The sequence below is a fragment of the Arachis hypogaea genome, chromosome 4 (assembly GCF_003086295.3).
Source record: "Arachis hypogaea cultivar Tifrunner chromosome 4, arahy.Tifrunner.gnm2.J5K5, whole genome shotgun sequence".
NCBI lineage: Eukaryota > Viridiplantae > Streptophyta > Magnoliopsida > Fabales > Fabaceae > Arachis > Arachis hypogaea.
Genome location: NC_092039.1, coordinates 73,783,773 through 73,796,593, shown reverse-complemented (window position 1 = coordinate 73,796,593; position 12,821 = coordinate 73,783,773). Strand labels below are relative to the sequence as shown.

Genomic DNA, 12,821 nt, shown 5'->3' with positions numbered 1-12,821 from the left:
AATATTTGCATATAGTGTGGCATTACACATCATGCATGAAAGTAAGGATCTTGAGTCAAGAATAGTCAAAGAATGTCGACAAAGGAATGATTGGCTGAAATGGGAAGACGCTATGAAGGTTGAGTTAGACTCACTTATAAAACGTGAAGTCGTTAGACATGTAGTCTGTACACCAAAAAATATAAAACCTATTGGATACAGATGAGTATTTATGAGAAAACGAAATGAGAAAAATAAAATTGTCCGCTACAAAGCTCGACTTGTGGCACAAGATTTTTCACAAAAGACCGGTATAGATTATGAAGAAATATATTCCCCTATAGTAGATGCAATAACATTGCGTTATTTGGTTAGTTTATCCACATACCATAAATTACATATGCATCTAATAGACGTGTTAATAGCCAATTAATACGGATCATTAGATCGTGATATCTATATGAAAGTCCCTCAAGGACTAAAGATATCTAAACCATATCATGAATATCCACAGGGGTTATACTCAGTAAAATTACAAAGATCTTTATATGGTCTAAAACAATGTGGACGAATGTAGTATAATCGCCTTACTAAGTATCTGGCCAAAAACGGATTTAAGAATGTTAATATCTGACCATGTATTTTTATAAAGAAATCTGCATCTAAATTCATTATAATTTTTATGTACATTGATGATTTAAATATTATTAGAACTCGTGAAGAGATTCCAACAATTATAAAAGCTCTAAAAGAATATTTTGAAATGAAAGATTTTAGAAAGACTAAATTTTGTCTTGACTTGCAGATCGAGCATACAAAAAATGGGATATTTATTCATCAACTAATACAGAAAGATCTTAAAGAGATTTTATATGGATAAGTCACATTTATTAAGTATCCCAATGATCGTAAGGTCTTTGGATTTGGAAAATAATCAATTATGTCCTAAAGAAGAAAATAAAGATATTCTTGGTCTTGAAGTACCATATCTTAGTTTCATTGGAGCGCTAATGTACCTTTTTAATAATACACGACTTGACATATCATTTGCTGTGAATTTACTAGCAAGGTATAGTTCCTCTCCAACTAGAAGACATTGTAATGGAACCAAAGAAATCTTTCGATATCTTCATGGTACAGTTGATATGGGACTATTTTATTGATATGAATCCAACTCACAATTAGTTGGTTATGCAGATGCAGAATACTTGTCTGATCTACACAAAGAAAGATCTCAAAAAGAATATCTATTCACATATACTGATACAGCTATATCATGGAGGTCCACAAAACAGACGATAGCAGCAACATTCTCTAATTATATTGAGAGACTCGCGATACATGAGGCAAGTCGCAAATGTTTTTAGCTCAGGAGTTTAATCAAATATATTCTGTCATTATGTGGACTGATTAACTATAAAATAGCTTCAATTGTTTTGTTTGAAGATAATACAGCATGTATTGCTCAACTCAAGTGTCGATATATCAAAGGCAATAGAACAAAGCAAATTTTTCCCAAATTCTTCTTCACTCATGACCTTCATAATTAAGGAACAATTGATGTCTAACAAATCCACTCAAGCGATAATCTGGCAAATTTATTTACAAAGTCACTTCCAAAATCCTCCTTTAAAAGATTGGTGTATCAGATTGGGATGCGCCAATTCTAAAATATTAAATACTGTCGACAAGAGGGGGAGGATATACACTTTTTTTCTTGGTCAAGTTTTTGTCTCTAATGGGTTTTTCTTGACAAGGTTTTTAATGAGGCAGTCCTCATCACAAAGGATATTGTACTCTTTTTCCTTCACTAAAGTTTTTTTCCATTGGGTTTTTCTTTATTAAGGTTTTAATGAGGCATATTCACAATGATCATCCAAAGAGGGGTGTAACAATATGGATGACCATCAACCATTCCTCCAATTAAAATCACTTGGACGGTACAAATCTTTACTGATAGACGGTGCCATCTTTCCAAAACTTGAAAAAAGTTAAACTTACATAAGTATAAATAGGAGGCATAGTCAAAGACAATATACACATAGTAATAACAAATATTCTTTTCTCTCTTTCTCTTTATATACTACAATATATAATTAGTAAATATATATGAATCATCTCTATATTGAGATAGTAATATTGATAAATATTAATACTAAAGTCTTCTATTTATATTTCTTTATTTTATATTTTTTTCTCTTCTTTATTTATTTATTTTACAACTTATATTAGTATATTAGTGGACTAATAAATATTATTTATCATTTATTCTTTTATTTATTAAATATATATATAGTAATAATAATAATAAAAATAATAAATATTTAACACTTTAATTAAAGATCTTAAATTTAAATTTTAAAAATAATAAAATTTTTTATACAGATAACCTATCATCTTAAAAATAAACTTTTAAAAAATAAAACTTAAACCCAATATATATCATTATCAAATCAAATAATTTAAACAACAATAATAATAATAACCAATATAAATCGTCTTTCTAACTTTTAGGGGTATTGTGGCTCAACTAGGGGTGGCAAGCGGGGAAGCCCGCCCCGCCCCGCCAGAAGCCCGCCCTTTGGCGGGCTGGCCCGCCCCGCCCCACCTAGTGAGGCGGTCCTAGAATCCTAGCCCGCCCCGCCTAACTGCGGGCTGGCGGGCTGGCGGGCTAAGCCCGCCAAAGCTCCTCTTTTTTTTTTTTTTACTATTAACTACTAAGTAATTATATAATTTTACAATCATATTAATAAATTTATAATTTCTAATGGCATAAAAAATTATATTTTTTATATTCACAAACATTAAAGTCTTTGTAATTATAAATATCTAATAAATATAATTATAAACCAAATTTTCATTCAAAATATAAGTATAAATATTATCTCCAAAGCAAAATAAATATAATCCAAAACATAATTATAAATATTGTCTCTAAAATAACATAAACATAATTCAAAACACTCAATTTTTATCTTCATACTCTTGTAAGTTAGGTTGGGGGAAGTTAAGTTTTGGCAAAAAAATTACAAAAATACCCCCTCACTAATAAAAACCTTAGCCCGGCGGGGAAGCCCGCCCCGCCCCGCCAAAGCCCGCCAAAACCAGCGGTTTAAGCAGTGCGGGTTAGGCGGGCTTTTGCTTTTCGGCGGTCCCGATTTTCCAACCCAGCCCGCCTTTTTTGGCGGGTTACGCGGGCCGGCCCGGCGGGTTTAGGCCCGTTTGCCACCCCTAGGCTCAACTACTTTGCAAGCACAACTAATTACTTATGCTAAAGCTAAAATATGGTCATTCTTTTTATGGTGATGACGTTGTGATTATCCTTAGTTAAATCTTAAAATCTGAATATTTGATCGTTTATGTGCTATTTTTTTTATTCACTATAAGAAAATGAAACATTTGTAACAAAAATTTTGTAACAAATTTAAAATTATTACAAAAAATTATTTTTTTGTAACAAAAATTAGTAATTATTACATAATAATAATATTTTGTAACAACAATATAATTTGTTACAAAATATTTTGTTATTTTGTAACGGCTTAATTTTTTTGTTACAAATTATATTAGCTTTTGTAACAAAAGATGAAGTTGTTGCAGAAGTTCAAAATATTTTGTAACAAAAAATTAATTTGTCACAAAATTTAATATTATTTGTAACAAGTTATTTGTTTGTCACAAAATATAAAAATTTTTGTCACAAAGCATCTGTTCGACTGATTTTTATATTAATCAAGATTCTTATGTAATTTTATTATAATTTAATATTTTACATGATAGAGATTAAAATTCAGTAATGGAAGAATTATATGGTTTAATTTAAATAATTTCTATTATGAATAAATTATAGTTTATTTTATTTACTTGAATTCTTTATTTTAGAAATTAATCTAAAGTAATTAAATTAGTTTTATGAATATTTAGAGTTAAGTTCATTAATATTTTTGTGAATTTTATTATAATTGGTTATTTTATATTTTTATTTTATAATTTAAATTAAAAATAACTAATTAAACTTAGCAATATGTTGATAAATAATATTTTTAAATATTTTTAATAGAGTATATTTAGTTTTAAAATTACTCTACCCTCCAATTTTATCAAAATATATGTTCATATTTTTTCTTATTCCTTTATAAAATCTTTAATTTCTAATCCTAAATTCCAAAATTCTCAAATTAAACAAAAAAAAAACTAATTTCCCATAACCCAACTCCTTCAGCCACACAACTCCCCCGCCTTTCGGCGTAACACACACATACTTCACAACAAACACACCGACGCAGAGATCAACGAGGGAGGAGAACAGAAGAGCATCGCCCATTTGTTGCTGCCGTGCCCAGCCCGTTCTGCCGCCGCCAAATTGTCGAGCCCAGAGGAGAGAGTCGCCGCTGTGCTGTTGAGAAGAGAGAGCTCACGCAGAGAGGAAGAACTCACGAAGGAGGGGTTATTGCCGAGAGTCGCCTCCATTCGTGCCTTTCTATCGTCGTTCTGCCTTCCATCAAGCTTGAACCGTCACTATTCATGGAGCTTACCGTCGTCGCCGTTCAAGCCACTGCTGCCGCCGTCACACGTGCCGTCCCGAAGTTTCCCTCACCGCCGTCGATGCCAATTTGAGCAGAGGAGAAGAGGAAGAACGATGGGAAAGGAAGGGAGTCATCCGCGTCACCACCATCGAGCCACACTCACTGCTAGCGAAGCTTCTGTTGCCGTCCTTGCAGAAAAGGGGGTTGCTGCTGGTGTCATGGCCGTCTTCCTTGCCGCTGCAACTTCATTCAATTCTTAACTGTTGGAAGTTGCTGCTGGTACCAATCGAGACCTTTGCTACTAATGGTTCACTGAGATACAAAACAACCATGGAGAAAGGGACAGAACTCTCCCAGAGGAGGTTGCTGGAGCCATTGGTCTGAGCTGCCTTGCCTCTTCCTTGCTTCCGTGTTGCTGCTACTGCTGGAAAGTGATTAGAAATGTTGCTGCTGTTGCCATGGATTAAGAAAAAGTGGTTCGTCACAATTAATTCCTATTAGTTTGACATTCTGAGGTAGGGGATTTATTTTAAAATTAATCGTTTTAACTTATTAATGCCAATAAAGTTTAGTGAGTAACTGCAAATAATTTATAAATATTTAGATAATTTTGGATAATTATATTATCTAGGTATCCTGAAAGTTCAATTTTTTTATTTTGTTATCTATGCTAGATTTTATCATGTATTTTGGTAGAATTTTATTATCTGGCTATTTGTGAAGTTTTGTGAAGTTCAATTTTTTATTTCTATCTAAAATTTTGAGCTTCTTTTTTGTTTGGTATAATTTTAATATCTGGGTCTTCATAAAGCTGTTCTTATTTTGTTTATTTGATTTTATTTTTGGTGGTTAAGTTTGAGGGAGACAAGGAGAGAAGAGTAGCAGCTCATAGGAGAGTAGTGCTGAGAAAAGAAAGCCAAGTTGCTGAACATTCTAGAAGGCTTCGCACCATTTAAACTCAGATCAATCAAGAAACCTCAAAGATGAGAAAAATTGTTGCAGAGGTGTCCAATTTGAACAGGTCAAGTACTTTGCTAATTTTATTACTTTTATTGAAAATTTGGTAGCAAAGTTTTCATGCCTGTTATGATGCTGTCACAGTAGGTTATTTGCATGCTAATAACATATTTAGGGACAAATAATTTGCCATTTTTAGCATGAATTCATTACTAAATGCCTTGTATTTACTGAAAAATAAAAAATAAGGCAAAATTAACAATTCTTTATGAAGCATTGCTAATTGCTATTGCTTTGAATCTTGCTTGATTTTTTACAGCTATCATTCTTTATGAATGCATTGTCAATTGTTGATTGCTCTGAATCTTGTTTGATTTTCTACAGCCGTCACGTGCTTTGTGCTTATTTTGTGTATTTTTTGTGTTTCTTTTCTCCTAAATATAAGTATTAAGGGACTGAAAGCTTTTGATTAAAAAAATAATTGAATAGGCTAAAAATTTTAAAAGAAATTGAATAGTATAAATCTTAATCTGTGCTTCTAGTAAAAATTGTTTTGAAATTATTTAGGTGGCTAAGACTTCTTATTCAGTAATGGCTTGGCTAGTGTCAATGTGTATAGGTTTTAAACTTTGAAGTTTTTTGAGTGACTGGTATAACATTGTTATTGCTTCTGTTATTAAGTTTTTTGTTTCTATAATGTTTATGAAACTGAAATAACTATTGATAATTGATTTTAATTATTCTAGTATAATTTTGTTGATGGTGCTATTAAGGCTAGTGATGAAATGCAGGAGCAATTAGAGTTCAAGAAAGCTCAAGATATTGTGGCTTAGCTATCAAGTTATTATTCAGTTTGTTAAAAGTTAATTAGGGAGCCTTTAGCTTTATTATCAACATTCTCCCCCTATAAAGCCTAATACTCATTGTAATCAATTAGCGTTTTTTACTCATTGTCAATTTTGGTCAATTTAGTTCTATTTTTCCATTCTTGCTATACTTTTCTGTTTCTAAATTTTTTCTGCATCACTATTGCTTCTGCATCACTATTGTTTCTGCAATAACAGAAACTCTGTTCAGGTACTTCTCCATATTCTTATCTTGTGTTTTGACATAAACATCATTATGAAATTTTATGAGTGTAAAAGCGTAAATAAAAGTCAAGTATATTTGTTATGATGATTTTGGTGAAAATTGTATTTTGTAGTGATTGTTTGATAATTGACTTATGTAAATTTAATAATTTTGTTCACTAAGTTGTGATTGAATTGTGATTAATTAGCCCAAATTTATATATTGAATTTGCAATTCTTGATAATTTGCATTCTTGATTGGCTAGTTTTGAACTTTCAGAATAGATTCTTAAAGAATTAGTTAATTTTAACTTGTAAGTTCTAACTTAATTTTTACTCGAATTAAGATAGTGTTATGTGTTATTTTTTAATTTTGGTTTTCATTGTTTATATTTGCAAGGGTACAAAATTGATGCCAACATGCTAGACTTTATATTAACTGAAATATGCTAGAAGAGTCAAGAATTATAATAGTTCCATTTTTTGTTACAAAAACTTTATGTAACGGGACATACTGCAACGGTTCTTTTTTGTTACAAATTCCTTTTGTTTTAAAATTTCGATTTTTTGTAACAATTTTTTTGTTACAAATATTGTTTTTTCTTGTAGCGATTCTTGCATTTTTTTTACTCTTTCTTAGATGATATATTCAATTTTTTATGCATTCTACTCATATTTTCAATACATGTGTTATTGACTATTATTACTTTAAATTAAATTATTTTTACTCAAGATATCCTGTTATTTTCATTAATTGTATTTCTTCTCTATAATATATTAAAGAGTAAAGTATACTTTTTGTCCCTAACATTTTTTAAAAATTTCAAAAATATCCTTAATGTTTAATTTGTTTCAGTTTCATCCTTAACTTTTTGGTAAATTTCAATTCTATCTTTATTATAAAAAAATTTAATAGTCAATATATGACCAATAATTTTTTTCCAATTTTACACTTCTTTTAACCTCCTGCCCCCACCACCATTATACAGAGATACACTATTCTCCCCCTCTCTATCAACCATCTCAGCAACATCATCACTCTCGTATTTGCTGCGCCGCTGTAAATTCCAACCAACCCTCACCATATCACAGCCCCTCCCATTTCCAACCCAGTACCGCATCACTCCCCCACCATATTATCATCACTATGGCTGCCTAAAGCAAACTTTTCCTTACCTCAATATTACAAACACCACCAACCAATATCTTCTAACACAACCTCAACCTAACAACCTCAACTCTCTCTATTACCGACATTTTATTATTCAACAATAATAAAGCACAACGACATTCAGTTTTAAACTTTTAATTTTTTAAAAGAAAAAACACAGACAAAGAGATGGGTGTAAAACTTTTGGATAATTGATTAATAATTAATTAATAAATAAAAAGTGAGCAAAAATGGTTGAAAAATTAAAAGTTTATAATTTGAAAATTTATTGGTGAAAAGTTTAACTTCAAAAATAAATTGAGCACAAAAATATAATTAGTTGCGGAAAAATGTGTACCGACATTAAAAATTACTGTACATGCTTAATTTTATCCAGTACTCTGTGTGAGAAAATTAAAACTGTAAAAATGACAAGAATCATATTTAGAATAAAAATTCAAACACTTATCTTAAAGAGTTTGGCCCTAGGTAGGGCCAATAGACTAAAATCACAACGAATCCATATTAAGGCCTAAGTCCATGACTCATAAACTTCCTTATCACCAAAAATCCAAGTCATTTCCCCCATTTTAAGTGAGACACATGAAGAGAAGAAGAGAGTGAAGAAAAACCATTGATCTTATTCACTTCATCACTACAATTCCATTTTTCTCTCAATCCAAAACTCTGATTGATAACTCGTTTGCGGCTACGTATTCATCTCGACTTTTTCTTCATTTCTATCTAACTATTGTGGTAAGAAATTTCGAAAATTTTGCCCTATTTTTTGTTTCTTCTCTAATTTCATATTTTGGTAGTTGGGGTGTTGAAACATTATGATTTTGGTATTTAGCAGAAGCTTAATCTCGAGTTTTAACGGGGTTTTGACTCAAGACTAGTGGTACAACATAAGAGAACTCTTTTTCTTTTGATTTTCCCCTATATGTGCGAACCCTAGTTTGAATTATGTGTGAAATTTTGTAAATTAAAGTTGCTAGATTTGCTTGGTTGATTTGGTGCAGATTGGGAACTTGGTTTGGTTGCGGAGTATTTATTGAGACTTAATTTGATGTTGGACGAAGCTTGGGTTTGATAGGAGCAGAAAATTCAAAGGTTGAAAACCGCCGTCAACAAGGTATATATGAATTTTAGTTTCAGGTAGATGGTGCATAAATTTGTGATCATCAACAATGGCGCCAAAGACTTGGAGCTCTCAAACGTGAATCACACTTTGTCACAACTTCGCACAACTAACCAGCAAGTGCACTGGGTCATCCAAGTAATACCTTACGTGAGTAAGGGTCGATCCCACGGAGATTGTTGGTATGAAGCAAGCTATGGTCATCTTGTAAATCTCAATCAGGCAGATTCAAATGGTTATAATGGTTTTTGAATATAAAGATAAATAAAGCATAAAATAGAGATAGAGATACTTATGTAAATCATTGGTGGGAATTTCAAATAAGTGTATGGAGATGCTTTGTTCCTATTGAATCTCTGCTTTCCTACTGCCTTTATCCAATCATTCTTACTCCTTTCTATGACAAGCTGTATGTAGGGAGTCACCGTTGTCAATGGCTACTTCCCATCCTCTCAGTGAAAATGGTCCAAATGCTTTGTCACAGCACAGCTAATCATCTGTCGGTTCTCGATCATGTTGGAATAGAATCCAGTGATTCTTTTGCGTCTGTCACTATGCCCAACACTCGCGAGTTTGAAACTCGTCACAGTCATCCCTTTCCAGATCCTACTCAGAAATACCACAAACAAGGTTTAGACTTTCCAGATCTCAGGAATGGCCACCAATAATTCTAGCTTATACCACGAAGATTCTGATTAAGGAATCCAAGAGATACGCGCTCGATCTAAGGTAGAACGGAAGTGGTTGTCAGGCACGCGTTCATAGGTGAGAATGATGATGAGTGTCACGTATCATCACATTCATCATGTTGAAGTGCAGTGAATATGTTAGAATAAGAATAAGCTGAATTGAATAGAAGAATAATAGTAATTGCATTAATACTCGAGGAACAGTAGAGCTCCACATCTTAATCTATGGTGTGTAGAAACTCCACCGTTGAAAATACATAAGTGAAAATAGTGTTCATTGGCTTCGGCCCCAGAGAGGGAACCGGAATAACCAAGACCAATGGTCTAAGAGACACCTAATATAATAGTAAAAAGCTATATTTATACTAAACTAGTTACTAGGGTTTACAGAAATAAGTCTTAGTGCAGAAATCCACTTGCGGGGCCCATTTTGGTGTGTGCTTGGGCTGAGCTTGAGCTTTACACATGCAGAGGGTTCTCTTGGGGTTAAACGCCAAGTTATAACGTGTTTTTGGCGTTTAACTCTGGTTTGTGACGTGTTTCTGGTGTTTTATTCCAGAATGCAACATGAAACTGGCGTTGAATGTCAGTTTGCTTCATCTATACTCGAATAAAGTATGGACTATTATATACTCCTGGAAAGCCCTGGATGTCTACTTTCCAACGCAATTGAGAGCGCACTATTTGGAGTTCTGTAGCTCCAGAAAATTCATTTCGAGTGCAGAGAGGTTAGAATCCAACAGCATCAGCAGTCCTTTTTCAGCCTCCTATCCAAGGTTTGGAAAACCGGACCGGTCATCAAACCGTTCTAGCTATTGGTTCATTGGTTCACTGGTCCAACCAGTCTAACCAATGTTTCAACCGGAAAAACCATTTTAAAATAAAATAATAAATAAATTATAAATAAACATCCTAAAATATAATTATAGTATAATATAAATATTAAAATAATTTTCAAATTTAAAAAACTACATTAAATGTCATCAATCAAATTCATATAATCTTATTAATATACAAACTCAAGTTAATAGTATAAAAAAATATCAAATATTAAATGTCAACATAAAGATTTATCAATCATCAAAACCTCAAGATGTTCTTGTGAATTTCTTTTTTTATGAGAAAGACAAGGTTTCCCCTTGTCCGAGGCACAAGGGACCAGTATTCACCTCAGACAATTCTGGAACATGAGTAAGCTCTTCAGCTCTATGATCCTATCATTAGTCTTTGGAATTCTGAATCTAAATTTAACTTTTGGTTTAACTTGTGTAGCCAAATAATTTGGCTGTGGGATTTAAATTATCGTGTAGTCCTTTTAGTTATAAAATACATAAGAAAAAAAGGCACCATGATAATAAAAATTAAAGATTCTTTGAACATTGAAAACCAAGCATTATATCAAAAGTTACAAACAATTCGGAATGATTCCTGGAAAGCAACAGATGCTACCAAATAATACTGCCTGTAATAATCGGTACAGATGGATCAAATAAATAAACAAGACAACATTACACTAAAATTAAGTAATTGCCAGTACCACTTTACTTTGGTGTTCAATTGTTCAAATGGAAAGAGGTCAATTTGTACATGATATAAGGAACTAAATTACATTGGTCAGCAAGGTCTAGAACATACAACATCATCTATGCACACAGAACCAACATGGCAACATAAGTAGGGTGAAGGGAAAATTCAGTTATGAGAGAGTGGGGATAAATGTGAGAAAAGCAGAGAGAATGCATAAAAAATCATGGAAAAAGAGTCTGAGATTTGGGCAAGGAGGAATAATACCCTCTATGTTCTATGATATCTCTATTTCTCTGCTATTTCTATACCTAATACCATTGAGATCACAAGAATTTCCTCTAATACTTCAGCAAATCAATTACAGATTCTGTAATCAATATCTTAATTCCTACTATTATTATTTCTACTACTACTTAAGTCCTTTCTTGTTGAGATGCATAACTGGACGGACTTGTTAACAATTTGCAACTACAAAACCAGCAAAACCAGCAACTATAAAACAAAGCCATTAGCAAAACACAAGAGACAGTGGGATGCGGGTATACTTGTACCAGAATAAAAGGTAAAGATACACCACTGGGAGGGTTTTCTGAGCTATATAATTGCCCATTTCTTTTTATAAGGTTCTGAATACCTACAAACTTGATGAGCAGAGGACGAGTCACTCACCTGGGGTCGATGGAGGGCTACCAGTTTTGACTGTTGAGGACCGCGAGATGAGAGGGCTACTGCGTGCTAGTGTTGAGAAGATGAAGACGATGGAGATGGAGGGCTACTAGGCAGGAACTAGGCGACGATGGAGATTGGAGGGTTACTGGGGCTAAGGATGGCGACACCAGGGGACGAAGAATGGCGGCAGGGGGCTATGGTTCAGGGCGGCTAGGGTTCTCCATTGGAGATTATTCAGATGAATCATGAATGAATGGGGTCGGGGGAAGAAAGGGGGGTGGGGTGCTCCACGAGCGGGTTGGCTAGGGTTCATTTTTTTTTTAAAAAATCATAAAACGGCGTCGTTTAGCGTAACCGAACGGTCACCGGTCTGGTCCAACCGGCCAGTTTTTGGCCGGTTCACCGGTTCTTGAGCGGTTCTTCTTTGCACGGTTTTCAGATGAGGATCAGACCGTTTGTAGCGCCGGTTCGTGGTTAAACAGGTCGAACCGGCCAGTCTGGTCCAGTTTTCAGAACCTTGCTCCTATCAGATTTTTTCTCAGGTCCCTCAATTTCAGCCAGAAAATACCTAAAATTACAGAAAAACACACAAACTCATAATAAAGTCCAAAAATGTGAATTTTGCATAAAAACTAATAAAAACATCCCTAAAAGTAGCTAGATCCTACTAAAAATTACCTAAAAATAATGCCAAAAAGCGTATAAATTATCCGCTCATCACAACACCAAACTTAGTTCTAATTAGATGAGCGAGACTTGTAGCTTTTTGCTTCTGAATAGTTTTGGCATCTCACTTTATCCTTTGAAGTTTAGAATGATTGGCATCCATAGGAACTCAGAGTTCAGATAGTGTTATTGATTCTCCTAGTTAAGTATGTTGATTCTTGAACACAGCTACTTTTATGAGTCTTGGTCGTGGCCCTAAGTACTTTGTTTTCCAGTATTACCACCGGATACATAAATGCCACAGACACATGACTGGGTGAACCTTTTCAGATTGTGACTTAATTAGCTTTGCTAAAGTCCCCAGTTAGAGGTGTCCAGAGCTCTTAAGCACACTCTTTTTGCTTTGGATCACGACTTTAACCACTCAGTCTCAAGCTTTTCACTTGG

At 33.5% G+C, this 12,821-nt stretch overlaps 1 long non-coding RNA gene across 1 annotated transcript; it reads left to right on the top strand.

Annotated features, from left to right (window-relative positions):
* The first annotated feature begins 4,113 nt into the window (after positions 1–4,113).
* LOC112796835 (uncharacterized) lies at positions 4,114–9,190 on the top strand. Its single transcript, XR_003199410.3, has 3 exons — positions 4,114–5,020; positions 5,360–5,526; positions 8,705–9,190. It is a non-coding gene; the product is annotated as an uncharacterized lncRNA (long non-coding RNA).
* Positions 9,191–12,821: the final 3,631 nt, after the last annotated feature.